A 17,567-nucleotide genomic window follows, 5' to 3' on the forward strand; every position below is an offset into this window, starting at 1 on the left:
TCAACCCTGGTTGTACTTGAGAATCAGCAGGGAAACTTCTAACAGTTCTGATGCCTGAGCCATACCCCAGAAACCCCGTAGCTGGGACCTGGGCATAAGTATTTTAAAGCTCCCCAGGTGATTCCAAAGTCCAGCCAAGGTAGACATCCACTGCTCTGGAGACCTTGTCCATCCCACAGGTAGAAGGCCCCATCTGTGACCACTTTTCTGAGGTCCAGACTTGCCAATTTATTTTCTCAACATCACCATTTCAGTGCCTAAGAGACAACTCATCTTGCCAGAGTAAAGTGGATTGTCCCCTCCACACCTGCTTCTTTTCTCGCCAGGGTCCCCCAGCTGTTTCAGGGCAAAAACTGAACACCTTCTGATTCTTTTCTGTCTCACAACCCATAGCCAATTTTTTTGGAATTTTCATCAGCTATAATGTCAAAATATATCCCCATTCTAATCTCTGCTCCCCACCTCCCCTGCTAGCCTGAAGATCCCCTATTCTTCTTTTGAATCCTTCTAGTTTGGTCTCTGCCAACAGCTCATGTAAAATCTATGAAAAAAATGAAGCTCCGGGTTGGGTGTGGTGGCTCATGTCTGTAATCTCAGAACTTGTTGTTGTTGTTGCTGTTGTTTTGAGACTGAGTCTTGTTCTGTCGCCCAGGCTGGAGTGCAGTGGTGAAATCTCGGCTCACTGCAACCTCCACCTCCCAGGTTCAAGCAATTTTCCTGCCTCAGCCTCGTGAGTAGCTGAGACTACAGGCGCGTGCCACCACGCCCAGCTAATTTTTTCTTTTTTTTGTATGTTTAGTAGAAGCGAGGTTTTACCATGTTGGCCAGGCTGGTCTTGAACTACTGACCTCAAGTGATCTGCCTGCCTCGGCCTCCCAAAGTGCTGGGATTACAGGCGTGAGCCACCACACCCGGCCAATCCCAGTACTTTGGAAGGCTGAGGTGGGAGGATTGCTTGAGCCCAGGAGATGGAGGCTGCAGTGAGCCATGATTGTGCCACTGCACTCCAGCCTGGGCAACAGAGCAAAACCCTGTTTCCAGAAAACAAACAAGCCCAAAAACTCAGCATGAAAAGATGCTCAGCTCATTAGCCATTGGGGAAATTCAATTAAAACTAAAAGAAGGGCCGAGCACGGTGGCTCATACCTGTAATCCCAGCACTTTGGGAGGCTGATATGGGTGAGTCACCTGAGGCCAGGAGTTCAAGACTAGCCTGGCCAATTTGATGAAACCCCATCTCTACTAAAAATAAAAAATTTGCCAAGTGTGGTGATGCGCGCCTGTAATCCCAGCTGCTCGGGAGGCTGAGGCAGGAGAATTGCTTGAACCTGGAAGACAGAGATTGCAGTGAGCCGAAATTCCACCACTGCACTCCAGCCTGGGTGAAAGAGCGAGACTCCATCTCAAAAAAAAAAAAAAGATATGTTGAGATACACAAATACCATTGTGTTACAATTGTCCACATCATTCAAGGCAATAACATGTTGTACGTGTTTGTAGCCTAGGAGCAATAGGCCATATATAGCCTAGGTGTGTAGACTCACTCCATAATGTACCCATAATAACGAAATGCCATAATGTACCAACAGGAGAACAGATGAACAAATTATAGTATGTTTATACAATGAAATACTACTCAGCAGCCGGGCGCGGTGGCTCACGCCTGTAATCCCAGCACTCTGGGGGGCCGAGGCGGGCGGATCTCGAGGTCAGGAGATCGAGACCATCCTGGCTAACACAGTGAAACCCCGTCTCTACTAAAAATACAAAAATAAGCCGGGCATGGTGGCGGAGCGCTTGTAGTCCCAGCTACTTGGGAGGCTGAGGCAGGAGAATGGCGTGAACCCGGGAGGCGGAGCTTGCAGTGAGCCGAGATCACGCCACTGCACTCCAGCCTGGGCAACAGAGCAAGACTTTGTCTCAAAAAGAAAAAAAAAACAAACAAAAAACTACTATGCAGCATACAAGAAATGAATTACTGATGCAAGCAACAACGTCAATAAATCTTGTAGACATTCCTCTGAGCAAAAGAAGCTGGGTAAACTTTATGAATGCATTTATAAGAGGTTCTAGAAAAAAATGATTCAAGGGTGATATGTTAGAATATGGCTCCTAGCTAGTGGGATGGTCAGGGGATTGACTGGATTGATTGAAAAGGAGCATGAGGGAGCCTTCTGGAGTGATGGAAATGATTTTTATCTTGTTTTGGGTGGTGATTACAGGTGTCCAAAGTTACTGAACTCACTTAAGAGCTGTAAGTCTTGGCTGGGCACGGTGGCTCGTGCCTGTAATCCCAGCACTTTGAGAGGCCGAGGTAGGTGGATCACCTGAGGTCAGGAGTTCAAGAGCAGCCTGGCCAACATGATGAAACTCTGTCTTTACTAAAAAAAAAAACTACAAAAATTAGCTGGGCATGGTGGTACGTGCCTGTAGTCCCAGCTACTTGGGAGGCTGAGGCAGGAGAATTGCTTGAACCTGGGAGGCGGAGGTTGCACACTGCAGCCTGGGCCACAGAGCAAGACTCCATCTCAAAAAAAAAGAAAAAAAAAGGAACTGTAAGTCTTACTGCATGTAAATCATACCTTAAAAAGTAATTTGGGGGCCTGGCGCGGTGGTGCATGACTATAATTCCAGAACTTTTGGAGGCCAAGGCAGGCAGATCACTTGAGACCAGGAATTTGAGACTAGGCTGGGCAACATGGCAAAACTCTGTCTCTATAAAAAATACAAAAATTAGCTGGGTTTGGTGGTACACACCAGTAGTCCCAGCTACTTGGGAGGCTGAGGTGGGAGGATTGCTTGAGCCCCGGAAGTTGAGGCTGCAGTGAGCCATGAGTGCACCACTGCACTCCAGCCTGGATGACAAAACAAGACCTTGTCTCAAAAAAAAAAGAAAAAAAAACTCAGAGTCCCACAAACCTCTGCTCAAACTCCCCCTACCCTCACCCCCAACCTTTAGGACAAAATCTGGAGCACCCACTCTGGTCTTCAGAGCCCTGCATGAACTGCCCTTTTTTCCCTCCTTGGCAGTGTCTACAACCACCCTTCCCTTTGCTCTTTTTTTTTAGACAGAGTCTCATTCTAACACCCAGGCTGGAGTGCAGTGGTGCCATCTCAGCTCACTACAACCTCTGCCTCCCAGGTTCAAGCGATTCTCCTGCCTTAGCCTCCATGTAGCTGGGATTACAGGCATGTACCATCACTCCCAGCTAATTTTTTGTATTTTTAGTAGAGACGGGGTTTCACCATGTTGGTCATGCTGGCCTTGAGCTCCTGACTTCAAATGATCTGCCCGCCTCAGCCTCCCAAAGTGCTGGGATTACAGGCGTGAGCCACCGTGCCCGGCTGACTTTTCTTTATAGAATGCCTGCCCGTGTATACATCACTAAGCAATCATTCTTTTAGTTCTCACACACTTTTTTGGAAACACCATGCATTCTTTTGTACTTAGGGGCTTTGCTTTAATATTATGTTCCTGAGATTCATCTAGGACCACTATTAATTTTCACAGTTGTGTTCTAATCTATGATGATCACATAATTTAGTCACCCATTTTCTTGGGAAGGGGCATTTAGGTTGTATCCAGATTTTTGCTGTTACTCACAATGCTGCCAAGAGCATTGTTGTACATGGCTCCTGGGACATATATGCCAGAAATGTTTAGGATATTTATCTATGAATGAAATTGCTTGGTCAGAGGGTATGTGCGTTTTCAGCTGTATCTGATATTTCAAAGCTATTTTTTAAGGTGGTTGTACCAACTACACTTTTCACCAACTGTGTAAAAGAGTTTCCTTTTTGTCCTATATCCTTATCAATACTGGGTGCCCTTAAATTTATTAATTTTTGCCAATCTTGTGGTTTTAATTTGCACTGTCTCAATCATTAATAAGGTTAATCATCACTTTATATATTGGGCATTTATCAAAAAATAAAGCTGTGTATTTTTAGATGGGAACGAATGCACAGAAAAAGATCTAAAACTGTGATTCTAAGAAGGGGAGTGGAAAAGGAGGGGTGGGATGTGAATACTTTGTTCTGTGTGATCTTCACATTTTTACAACAAAAATTACTTAATATGCTTATAAAATTAATATAAAAATGGCCAGGCATGGTGGCTAATGCCTGTAGTCTCAGAACTTTAGGAGGCCCTGGGTGGGCGAAATCACTTGAGGCCAGGAGTTCGAGACCAGCCTGGCCAACATGGCAAAACCCCATCTCTACTAAAAACACGCACACAAAAAAATCAGCTGGGCGTGGTGGTGCACACCTGTAGTCCCAGCTACTTGGGAGGCTGAGGCAGGAGAATTGCTGGAACCCGGGAAGTCAAGGTTGCAGTGAGGCAAGATCATGCCACTGCACTCCAGCTTGGATGACAGAATGAGACTCTGTCTCAAAAACAGAAAAAACTGGCCGGGCGTGGTGGCTCATGCCTGCAATCCCAGCACTTTGGGAGGCTGAGGTGGGCAGATCACAAGGTCAGGAGATCGAGACCATCCTGGTGAACACGGTGAAACCCCATCTCTACTAAAAATACAAAAAATTAGCCAGGCGTGGTGGGCGCCTGTAATCCCAGCTACTTGGGAGGCTGAGGCAGGAGAATCACCTGGACCCGGGAGACGGAAGTTGCAGTGAGCTGAGATCGTGCTACTGCACTCCAGCCTGGGAGACGGAGCGAGACTCCATCCCCCCCCGCAAAAAAAAGAAAAAATTGATATAAAAATTAAGCAAGATATAGATCAGTACGCATCATTTTTTTTATTTTAAAAAAATTATATGTAAACACACACATACATGCATTGCTTTATGTGTGCGTGTGTGTGTGTGTGTGTGTGTGTGTGTGTGTGTATAGAAGAAGGCCTGAAATAATTTTCTCAGAGTTTTTAAGGGTGGTTTTCTGTGTGGAGGTGGGGATGCAACTGTGCAGTGGTGGAGGTAAGGAGGGTAGGGGTAGTAAGGGGCGGTATATAATTGTTCCCTTTTAATTTTATACGCCTTTTAAATAGGATATTTTCTTCAATCTTTAATACAAAATTCACTAGTTCTGCGATTTAACATTTTTATGTTATTTTACAAAAATCTTTCTGATACTTCTTTCACTCTAAATATCCAAATTTTCTTTTTTTTTTTGAGACAGTCTTGCTCTGTTGCCCAGGCTGGACTGCAATGGCACGATCTCGACTCATGGCAAGCTGTGCGTCCCGGATTCATGCCTTTCTCCTGCCTCAGCCTCCTGAGTAGCTGGGACTACAGGCGCCCGCCACCACACCTGGCTAATTTTTTTTTGTATTTTTAGTAGAGACGGGGTTTCACTGTGTTAGCCAGGATGGTCTCGATCTCCTGACCTCGTGATCCGCCTGCCTCGGCCTCCCAAAGTGCTGGGATTACAGGCGTGAGCCACTGCGCCCAGCCTAAATATCCAAATTTTCTGTGGACTGTCACAGGTATAAAGTAAAGTGCCCCATCCCCACACCCACCATGTCCAAAAAAAAAAAAGAAAAGAGTAAAACAAGGTTCCAGTGACCTGGACCATACCTAACTCCGCCTCAGTTGGTAACTCTGATATGAACAGCACACTTCAGAAGAACATAGGGCCACCACTGTGATATAGGTAGTAAAATTCCCTTTATCATAAACATGTACAATGATTACATATCCATAATAATTAGAAATAAAAACATTTTTAAAGGTAAAGCTAAGCAGAAAAATAAAAAATAAAGGTTCCTTTATGTTCTTGAGATCTGAAAAGGAAATTATACGTACAGCCTTTACAATACCTTTTATTATAAATCTGTTTATGAGTTTAAAACTGTGCTGTCCAATATGTAGCCACTAGCCATATGTGGCTATTTAAATTTAAATTGACTGAAATTAAATAACATTAAAAATTCAGTTCCTTAGTCACATGGGCCCACTATTTCAAGGGTCCAACAGTTACTTTGGGCTAGTTGCTATTGTATTATATAATGCAGATTAAAAATATTTATACCAATGTGGAAAGTTCTGATGGACAGTACTGGATTAAAACCTCATACAGATATTATTCTTGTTCACCACCATGTGAGAAGGTTTTTACCACGGGAAGGAATTCTTGTTTTTTTTTTGTTTTTTTGTTTTTTAAATTGAGGTAGGGTCTTGCTCTGTTGCCCAGGTTGGAGTACAGTGGCACAATCACAGCTCACTTCAGCCTCAACCTCCAGGTCTCAAGTGATCCTCCCACCTCAGTCTCCCAAGTAGCTGGAACTACAGGTACCTGCCACCACACTCAGCTAATTTTTTTTTTTTATTTTTTGTAGAAATGGGATCTTACTATGTTGCCCAGGCTGGTATGGAACTCCTGGGCTCAAGTGATCCTCCTGCCTCAGCCTCCCAAAGTGCTGGGATTACAGGTGTGAGCCACCATTCCTTGGGCCATTCTTGTATTTTAAGTACTCAGAGACATCCAGGAAAGGTAACCAAGTGGGTAACTCCAGCACTTCAGAGAGTGCCTAGTGTGTGATTCTAAGCTCATCACTCCAGGGACCCAGCACCCAATTCCAGCTGTGTCTTTCCTCCATTTAAATCACCCCCTGTGGATCCTATTAAGTATTCTCCCATTCTGGTCAAACTGGTTTATGAAACTACTATTTGAGAAGTCCAGTCTTGCAGGCCGATGGGACCCTGCCTTTGTGTGGCCGTAATAAGGTTATTTATGAGGGCTGGAGCCGATTCTCTTGATTCTCCGGGAAGATGAAAGGTTTGGTGGTAAAGGAAAGCAGAAGCTTGGGGAGCAGGTTTCTCCTTATAGCAATGACTCTCCAGATAGGATAAATCACCCAGGACCATTAAACCTTCAAGAAGAGTGCTCGTAAACCTCCGCTGGAAACTCACAAAGCATCTTCTCTCTTGGAGCAGCCTATGTGGAGAGGGACTCGCCTCTTTTTCCAAACCACCAGCCAGTCACAGATTAACCCTGCTGCCATCTCTGCCCAGGACACTGAAGCAGAAAATCACTTTCTTTTTTTCTTTGAGACAGAGTCTCACTCCGTCACCCAGGCTGGAGTGCAGTGGCGCGATCTCGGCTCACTGCAACCTCCGCCTCCCGGGTTCAAGCGATTCTCCTGCCTCAGCCTCCCGAGTAGCTGGGATTACAGGCATCCGCCACCATGCCCAGCTAATTTTTTGTATTTTTAGTAGAGATGGGGTTTCACCATATTGGCCAGGATGGTCTCAATCTCTTGACCTCATGATCCACCCGCATTGGCCTCTCAAAGTGCTGGGATTACAGGCGTGAGCCACTGCACCCAGCCGAAAATCACTTTCAAAGTCATCCTTTCAGGTGGCCAACTGTCCCTGTTTGTCTGAGATGAAAGAGTTTCCTGGGACAAGAGATCAGGAAAGTCCCAAGCAAGTCTGGATGAACTGGTCACTCTATTTCCTCCGTACCTTGGGGGCAAGCAATGCCTGCGACTCAACAGGAGAAAAACATTTGTTCATATTTAGCTCCCATTTATGAGGCTCTGCAATGTTTCAGGTGCTGGGCAAAGACAGTGCTTTACCTGACGTGTCTCGTTTCATCTTAACAACCAAATGAGCTTGGTGTTATTATTATCCCCATTTGACAGGTGAGGAAACCAAGGCTCAGAAAGCTAAAGTGACTTGTCCAAGGTCACACCTTAAATGGTGTCTGTGTCTCCATAGCTCATGCTCTGAACTGCTCCTCTAATTCTTCCTCATCTTCCTTTTTTTTTTTTTTATTTTTTGAGATGGAGTCTCGCTCTGTTGCCCAGGCTGGAGGGCAGTGGTGAGATCTCGGCTCACTGCAACTTACACTTACGGGGTGCAAGCGATTCTTGTGCCTTAGCCTCCAGAGTAGCTGGGATTACAGGTGTGCACCACCACATTCGGCTAATTTTTGTATTTTTATTTGTAATTTTTTTTGAGTTGGAGTCTCACTCTATTGGCCAGGAGTACAGTGGCACAATCTTGGTTCACGGCAACCTCCATCTCCTGGGTTCAAGCGATCCTCCTGCCTTAGCCTCCTAACTGAGCTTACCAGGCGCCTGCCACCACGCCTGGCTAATTTTTGTATTTTTAGTAGAGATAGGGTTTCACCATGTTGGCCAGGCTGGTCTCAAACTCCTGACCTCAAGTGATCTGCCCACCTCAGCCTCCCAAAGTGCTGGGATTACAGGCGTGAGCTACCGTGCCCAGCCTGTATTTTTAGTAGAGACGGAATTTCGCCATATTGCCCAGGCTGGTCTCAAACTCCTGAACTCAAGCGATCCACCCGCCTCGGCCTCCCAAAGTGCTGGGATTACAGTGTGAGCCACTGCACCTGGCCTTCGTCTTTCTTAATCTGCCTTGGATTTTTGGGGTTCCAGAAGCTTCCCACAAAAAGAGTCATTGGAGATACTTATATTGTTAACCAACGGGGTAGGAGAATGACTTGCAGCTGAACTTTATTTGCACGTTAAAAAGTCTAATTTTCTAAAACTATCTGGACTCTTTCACTGGCAAAATGCCGAGTTGGAAGGAAAGTCCATAAATCACTCACAGACCTACACTGGCCGTGGCTATATGCAAACCCAGTACCGCTGGTCTGGCCACCTGGGAGTACCAGGCATAGGATGGGGTGAGATTTCCCCACCAAATTCAGGGCATATCAGAGCTCAGAGTACCTGTACCCAAAGGGAAATACCCCAAACACTGGCTTCAGGAAAGTTCTCATTAGATAGACACAAGAAAGTTTTGCCCTAATCCTCAGTATTGGCTGACAGATCACTTTTATTGAGGGATTACTATGTGCCAGGCAATGCCTGTTTTCATCCACTTCTCATGTCCAATTATCTGCGAAATAGATAAGATTATTATCCCAGCCCAGAGATGAGTAAACTGAGGTGCGGAGAGCTGGCGAGATTGATCTAGACCAGTGGTTCTCAAGCAGGGGAGGGTTTGCCCTCCATGCACATTTTGCCACTATCTGGACACATTTTTGATCATCACAACCTGGGATGGGGGTGCTGCTGGCATCTAGTGAATAGAGGCCAGGGATGCTGCTCCACATTCTACACTGCACAGAACGGGCTCCCTCTACCCCAGTAAAAAAAATTATGTGGCCCCAAATGCCGATAGCTCTGAGGTTGAGAAACTCTTGTCTAAATCAAGAAAAGGGTGGCAACTCCTGGGGAACCCTTCACTCCAGAGTTTGAGGGGCTCACATGCCTAGCAAGGGGTAGAGCAGCGATTAGATCCCACTTGCTTTTACCTTCCTATGCCCTGGAGAAGGATTACTGAAAGGTCAGTTCAAGAGGGTATGAACTTGTTGTGTGATGCTAGGACAGTGCTGGGCACAAATAGGTGCCCAGTAAATATTTGTTGAATGAATGAATGAATACTAAGTATTAATACCATTTATTGAGGGCTTTCTGTCAATGAACACACCAAGTATATTGCCAGCATCATCTCATTTGATTCTTGGAGTAGACCCCAGAGGCAGGTACCACTCCCCACAGTCTTATTTTACAGAGTAAGAGACAGAGAGCACCGGGCGCGGTGGCTCACGCCTGTAATCCCAGCACTTTGGGAGTCCAAGACGGGTGGATCATGAGGTCAGGAGACTAAGACCATCCTGGTTAACATGGTGAAATCCCTTCTCTACTAAAAATACAAAAAAATTAGCTGGGCATGGTGGCGGGCACCTGTAGTCCCAGCTACACGGGAGGCTGAGGCAGAAGAATGGTGTGAACCCGGGAGGCGGAGGTTGCGGTGAGCTGAGATCGTGCCACTGCACTCCAGCCTGGGTGACAGAGTGAGACTCCGTCTCAAAAAAAAAAAAAAAAAAAAAAGACAGAGAGAAGAGGTCTCATGCCAGAGTCATACAGCTTGGCCAGTGACTGAGGTTTTCCATTCAGGGTGGTCCAAGTTTAACTTCCAATTACATCGCCTCATACCAGAATCTCTGGAAACAAGAATAATTTCCAGGGCTTACATCATGTAGCAACTTTTTTTTTTTTTTTTTAGGCAGAGTCTCACTCTGTCTCCCAGGCTGGAGTGCAATCTCAGCTCACTGCAACCTCTTCCTCCCAGGTTCATGCCATTCTCCTACCTCTGCCTCCCGCGTAGCTGGGACTACAGGTGCCCACCACCATGCCCAGCTAATTTTTTTGTATTTTTTTAGTAGAGACAGGGTTTCGCCGTGTTAGCCAGGATGGTCTCAGTCTCCTGACCTCATGATCTGCCCGCCTTGGCCTCCTAAAGTGCTGAGATTACAGGCATGAGCCAGTGCACCCAGGCAGCCCCTTTCTAAAAAAATAAAATGGGCCAGGCGTGGTGGCTCACACCTGTAATCCCAGCACTTTGGGAGGCCGAGGCGGGTGGATCACGAGGTCAAGAGACCGAGACCATCCAGGCCAACATGGTGAAACCCCATCTCTACTAAAAATACAAAAATTAGCTGGGCGTGGTGGCGGGCGCCTGTAGTCCAGCTACTTCGGAGGCTGAGGCAGGAGAATCACTTGAACCTGGGAGGCGGAGGCTGCAGTGAGCTAAGCTCATGCCACTGCACTCCAGCCTGGCGACAGAGTGAGACTCTGTCTCAAACCAACCAACAAACAAACAAACAAAAACGAGTTTTACACTATTCTATAAATAAAAGGGTTTCAGGGTTAGCCATGAAAGGCCCCAGTGACAAAGTTGTAATGTGATCAGAAATGAAAAGCTCAAAAAAAGATTTCAGTTGGTGATGAAACAAGGCAAGGATTATGAATCTCACAGGCGTTTCCTTTCTCCAGAAACTGAAGGCACCTTTGCTAGGAGAAAAAGGCAGTTTCCCATGGCAGGGACCCAGCCTTGACTTCTCCAGGATCTGTCCACATGAACGTTGTAATGAGTCCACCCGAGATGGGGACTGTCCATTGTATTTTCATTTTATGACATCTTTTTATATTTCACAGGAGAGGATTCTGAATAAAAGTGAGCCTGGCTTTTAGGGCTGTTTTTTATTATCAGCATTTGGTAAAAAACATCCTTAATGAGGTGTTAAGAGTCATCCTGCATCCTATTGTGGAGGAGGCCTGGGAGCTCATAAACCCCTGAAAAGCCACAGGGTAGTTTATAATCCGTGATGCCACCCCTTCCTGACACAAGCGCTTCAGAGGGAGCATCTTTAGTTCTCGGGCACTTCCTGCAATTTACACGCCCAAGCTGCTTCGACCACAATCTGAATTCAACCTTATTAAGTAAAGTTCAGCCCAGGATTCTTCTTGCCAAGCTGTTCACCTCTGAGAAACTCTGGCCAGCCTGCCTGAAATTAATTAGAGTTTCCGTTGAGTTTGGACTGAAGGTGTGGCTCTAGAAAGTGTTCACATTTCTCTCCTTACTGGTGAGGAATTTAACAGTTATGGTTCTGGGGAAAAACAATAACATAACAACAACAAAAAAAAAAACACCACTTTTGCTTCTCTGCAAGAAGAGGAGTTTCTTGATAAATACTGTGATGTTTTACTCATAAGTTCATATCCTTTCTGAAATAGACTTCAATTAAGACTGAGGGTGTCCTAAGCCCCAGAATGATATACTACTTCATTGATAAAAAAATACTACCACTTATATAAGGGATCTAAAAGAGCCAGATTCATAGAATCAAAGTGTGGAATGGTGGTTGCCAGGGGGTTGTGGGAGAGGGCAATAGGGAATTACCAATCAGCCAATAATCAGTGGGCATAAGGTTTCAGTTAAGCAACAGGAATAAGTTCTAGAGATCTGCTGTATGACATTTAACCTAGAGTCAACGACAGTGGATTATACACTGAAAAATTTGTTAAGAGGGCCAGCCTTGTATGGCTGGGAGCAGTGGCTCATGGCTGTAATCCCAGCACTTTGGGAGGCCAAGGCGGGCGCATCACCTGAGGTCGGGAGTTCGAGACCAGCCTAACCAACATGGAGAAACCCCGTCTCTACTAAAAATACAAAAAAATTAACCAGGTGTGGTGGCGCATGCCTGTAATCCCAGCTACTCGGGAGGCTGAGGCAGGAGAATCGCTTGAACCCAGGAGGTGGAGGTTGTAGTGAGCCGAGATCGCGCCACTACACTCCAGCCTGGGCAACAAGAGCGAAACTCCGTCTCAAAAAAAAAAAAAAAAAAAAAGAAAGGGCCAGGCTTGGTGGGTCACACCTGTAATCCGAGCACCTTAAGAGCCCAAGGCGGAAGGATTCCTTGAGCCCAGGAGTTCCAGGTCAGCCTCGGCAATATAGTGAGACCCTGCCTCTATTTTTCATTTTAAAAAAACCCAAAATTTGTTAAAAGGGTATATCTCATGATAAGTGTTCCTCTCAATCAAGTAAAATAAAACGACCGCCACAAACCAGACTTTGTGATGGCAACAAATATCTCAGGTTTAATCTTGAAATCTGTAAATTGAAGAATAAAGAAAATAATTTAATCCTTTCCTCTATATCCTTTTTTGTTTGTTTTTGTTTGAGATGGAGTTTTGCTCTTGTTGCCCAGGCTGGAGTGCCATGGTGCGATCTCAGCTCACTGCCACCTCCACCTCCCAGGTTCAAGCAATTCTCCTGCCTCAGCCTCCCGAGTAGCTGGGATTACAGGCATGTATCACCACACCCGGCTAATTTTGTATTTTTAGTAGAGACGGGGTTTCACCATGCTGGTCAGGCTGGTCTCAAACTCCTGACCTGAAGTGATCCACTCACCTTGGCCTCCCAAAGTGCAGGGATTATAGACATTAGCCACGGTGCCTGGCCGTTTCCTTTATACTTTATATCCTTCTTATTTGGGGATCTTTTTATTTTTTATTTTTTTAAGAAAGTACACATGACATGGTTTATATTGACCCTTCCTGACTTTATTCAATTAAATATTATAATTGACTATTAGATGGTTATTTCTTTATTGCTATTAATTTTTTTTTTTTTTTGAGACAGTCTCGCTCTATTGCCCAGGCTGGAGTGCAGTGGCGCAATCTCGGCTCACTGCAAGCTCCGTCTCCCTGGTTCACACCATTCTCCTGCCTCAGCTTCCCGAGTAGTTGGGACTACAGGTGCCCACCACCACGCCCGGCTAATTTTGGTATTTTTAGTAGAGACGGGGTTTCACCTTGTTAGCCAGGATGGTCTCGATCTCCTGACCTTGTGATCTGCCTGCTTCAGCCTCCCAAAGTGCTGGGATTACAGGCGTGATCCACTGCGCCCGGCCTATTGCTATTAAATTTTAACATCAGCATTTCACATAGTCCCTATTTGGCTTTCATAGTTTCTGTTGACTGAATATCATTTATATTTAACTTGAAAAATAGATATTTATATTTCACTTGTGTGGACATAGTTGAAAAAGTGTAGGAATTATAGATTTTATCATGCAACATTTTATGTTGTTTCCAGCCTCTGAACGAATAAATAATTTATATGTGCAACGTATATGTTTGGTTCCTAGGTCCTCTAGGGAGGCATTGTAGGCGAAAAACCCACAAAACCTGGTGTTGGAGGGTCAGGGTTCAAGTTCTGTTCTTAGCAATAATGTGATCTTGAGCCCATCAATCATTGTTTCTGACCCCACATGTCCTTATTAGTAAAGTGAAACTGATAATACGTATGCCACTGCATTGTTAAATTATTATTATAATAATTATTATTATTATTTGAGATGGAGTCTCACTCTGTCACCTAGGCTGGAGTACAGTGGCGCAATCTTGCCTCACTGCAATCTCCGCCTCCCGGGTTCAAGCGATTCTCCTGCCTTGAGTAGCTGGGATTATAGGTGCATGCCACCACGCCCAGGTAATTTTTATATTTTTAGTAGAGACAGGGTTTCAGGGTTTCAGGGTTTCACCATGTTGGTCAGGCTGGTCTCGAACTTCCGACCTCGTGATCCGCCAGCCTCGGCCTCCCAAAGTGCTGGGATTACAGGCATGAGCCATCCCTCCCGGCCTGTTAAATTAGTATTTATTTTCTTTTTCCTTTTTCTGAGATGGAGTCTCACTCTGACGCCCAGGCTGGAGTGCAATGGCGCGATCTCGGTTCACTGCAACCTCCGCCTCCTGGGTTCAAGCAATTCTCCTGCCTCAGCCTCCCGAGTAGCTGGGACTACAGGTGCACACTGCCACACCTGGCTAATTTTTTTCTATTTTAGTAGAGACAGGGTTCACCATGTTGCCCAGGATGGTCTGGAATTCCTGAGCTGAGGCAATCCACCCTTCTCAGCCTCCCAAAGTGCTGGGATTACAGGTGTGAGCCACCGTGCCTGGCCCTTCTTTTTTTTTTCTGAGACGAATTCTTGCTCTGTCACCCAGGCTAGAGTGCAGTGGCAGATCTCGGTTTACTGAAACCCCCGCCTCCCAGGTTCAAGCAATTCTCCAGCCTCAGCCTCCTGAGTACCTGGGATTACAGGCATGTGCCATCACGCCTAGCTAATTTTTGTATTTTTAGTAGAGACGGGGTTTTACCATGTTGGCCAGGCTGGTCTTGAACTCCTGACATTGTGATTTGCCCACCTCGGCCTCCCAAAGTGCTGGGATTACAGGCATGAGCCACCATGCCTGGCCTATTTATTTTCATTATAATTGACAGTTATTTAATTAAGTATAAACTTTTAGCTAAGTGTTGCAAATGTGTGTTATGTCACTTGACTAACCTATAAAGTGTGAACAGTTATTAGCATCACAGGTGAGGTTCTTGAGCCTCAGAGAGGTTAAGTGACTTGCCCATGGTCACACAGCCTGAAAGTGGCAAACCTGGGATATGAACCTAGGAACATATGACTGCAAAAACAGTACCCCAAGTCATTCGACGTGAAGCTGCCTTTTGATGATGTAAATGAGATTGACTGCGACTTGTAAAGCTGTCTGTAAATGCCTAGTTAAGAGAGATATGGCCAAGACATCAGAAATTTTGAGCAGAAGAAGGTTCTAGGAATCAACTAATTAAATAAAGTGATTTTAGAATGATGAGGCCGAGAGTCTACCTTGGTTCAGAAACTAAGATAGAGATGTCAGATGAGAAGACAGATGCCCAGCTGCACCCTGGGCTCCCTGTAGTGCTGTGTTTAGGTTCTCAGACCTGGGAGTCAGAGCCTGGGCTCAATATTGAGCTCCGGTTCATACTAGCTGTGTACCTTGGACAAGATATGTAAATTCTATATACCTTAGTTTCTGCATCTCTAAAATGGGATAGCTAAGAGTAATTACAGGCTGGGTGCAGTGGCTCATGCCTGTAATCCCAGCACTTTGAGAGGCCAAGATGGATGGATCACACGAGGCCGGGAGTTTGAGACTAGCATGGCCAACATGGAGAAACCCCATCTCTACTAAAAATAGAAAAATTAGCCGGGCTGGTGGTGCATGTCTGTGATTCCAGCTACTTGGGAGCCTGAGGCAGAAGAATTGCTTGAACCTAGGAGGCAGAGGTTGCAGTGAGCTGAGATTGCACTGCTGTACGCCAGCCTGGGTGACAGAGCAAGACTCTGTCTTCGGAAAAAAAAAAAAAAAAGTGTAATTATAGAAAGATTAAACAAGTTTAAAATGTGTGACATGCTTAAAATAGTGGTAATTTATAAATGTATCATTATTCTGGCCACCACTGATCATCTTTAAAACTGCACCATTCCTATTTGATGAGCTGAACATACAAAAACATCCATGGATACCATTATCATCTTTATCTCCTGCGAAACAGCAAATGATGAATAAACCTGTACAATTCATTTTTCTTTTTTTCTTTCTTTTTTTTTTGAGATGGAGTCTCACTCCGTCACCCAGGCTGCAGTGCAGTGGCGCGATCTCAGCTCACTGCAACCTCCGCCTCCCGGGTTCAAGCAATTCTCCTGCCTCAGCCTCCTGAGTAGCTGGTACCGCAGGTGTGCACCACCATGCCCGGCTAATTTTTGTATTTTTAGTAGAGATGGGGTTTCACCATGTTGGCCAGGGTGGTCTTGATCTCCTGACCTTGTGATCTGCCCGCCTTGGCCTCCCAAAGTGCAGGGATTCCAAGTGTGAGCCACCATGCCCGGCCTGTACAATTCATTTTTCTAAGCCACTAATCTGATCAATTATTTCACTGCCTTGATTAACACTTTTCCATGAAGTATTTACAAGTCACACATCTGATAAGTATCCAAAATATGAAAACAACTCTCACCACTTGACAGTTGTATTCATTGTTTTTAAGACAAAAAATCCAATTAAAACACGGGGGGAAAAATGGAATAGACATTTCCCCAAAGTACATATACAAATGGCCAAAATGCACATGAAAAGATGCTCAGGATCATTAGTCATTAGCGAAATGCAAATCATAACTGCAATGTGATGCCACCTGAGACCCTGTAGGGTGGCTATAATAAAAAATATGGAGTGTAACAAGTGTTGGCAAAGATGGAGAGAAATTGGAACTCTCATATATTGTTGGTGGGAGTATAAGTGGTATGGCTGCTTTTGAAAAATCTGGTAGTTTCTTAAAATATTAAACATAATTTTCATTTGATCCAGAAGTTCTACTCCTAGGTATATATTTGAGAGAATTAAAAACATATGTCTACAAAGAAACTGTTTTTTTTGTTTGTTTGTTTTTTGTTTTTTTTTAGACAGGGTCTTGCTCTGTTGCTCAGGCTGAAATACAGTGGTGTGATCTTGGTTCACTGTAGCCTCTTCCTCCAGGGTTCACACAATTCTCGTGCCCCAGCCTCCCAAATAGCTGGGATTACAGGCATGTGCCACCATACACGACTAAATTTTTTTTTTTTTTTTTTTTTTTTTTTTTTTTTTTGCATTTTTAGTGGACATGGGGTTTCACCATGTTGGCCTGGCTGGTCTGAAACTCCTGGCCTCAAGAGGTCTACCCACCTTGGCCTCCCAAAGTGCTGGGAGCCACTGTGCCCGGCCCTCTACACAGAAATGTGTATACAAATGTTTATAGCAGCATTATTCCTAAACTCCAAAAAGTAGAAATAACGTAAATGTCCATTGACTGATGAACTGATAAACAAAATATGCTCTACCTATACAACGGAATATTATTCAGCTGTAAAAAGGGAAGAAGTAGATCACTGGCACAGAATAGAGAGCCCAGAAGTAAACCTTCATGTATATGGGCCAATGATCTTTGACAAGGGTGCCAAAACTGCACAAGGGGAAAAGGATTGTCTCTTCAACAAATGGTGTTGGGAAAATTGGATATCTACACGCAAAGAACTAAAGACATACCCTTTTCTTCTTGTGCCATATACAGAAATTAATTCAAAATGGATTAGGAACCAGGGCTTTGTGTGGTGTCTCACGCCTGTAATCCCCTCACTGTGGGAGACCCAGGCAGGAGGATTGCTTGAGGCCAGGAGTTTGAGGCCAGTCTGGGCAACATAGCAAGACCACATGTCTACAAAAATAATAATTGTAAAAAAGATTAAAAACCTAAACATAAGACCTGAGATTATAAAACTTCTAGAAGGAAATATACTGGGGTGGGGTGTAGTGGCTCATGGCTATAATCCCAGCACTTTGGGAGGCCAAGGAAGGCGGATCACTGGAGGTCAGGAGTTCAAGACCAGCCTGGCCAACATGGTGAAACCCCGTCTCCACTAA

The sequence above is a fragment of the Gorilla gorilla genome, chromosome 21 (genome assembly GCF_029281585.2).
Source record: "Gorilla gorilla gorilla isolate KB3781 chromosome 21, NHGRI_mGorGor1-v2.1_pri, whole genome shotgun sequence".
NCBI classification, from domain to species: Eukaryota; Metazoa; Chordata; class Mammalia; order Primates; family Hominidae; genus Gorilla; species Gorilla gorilla.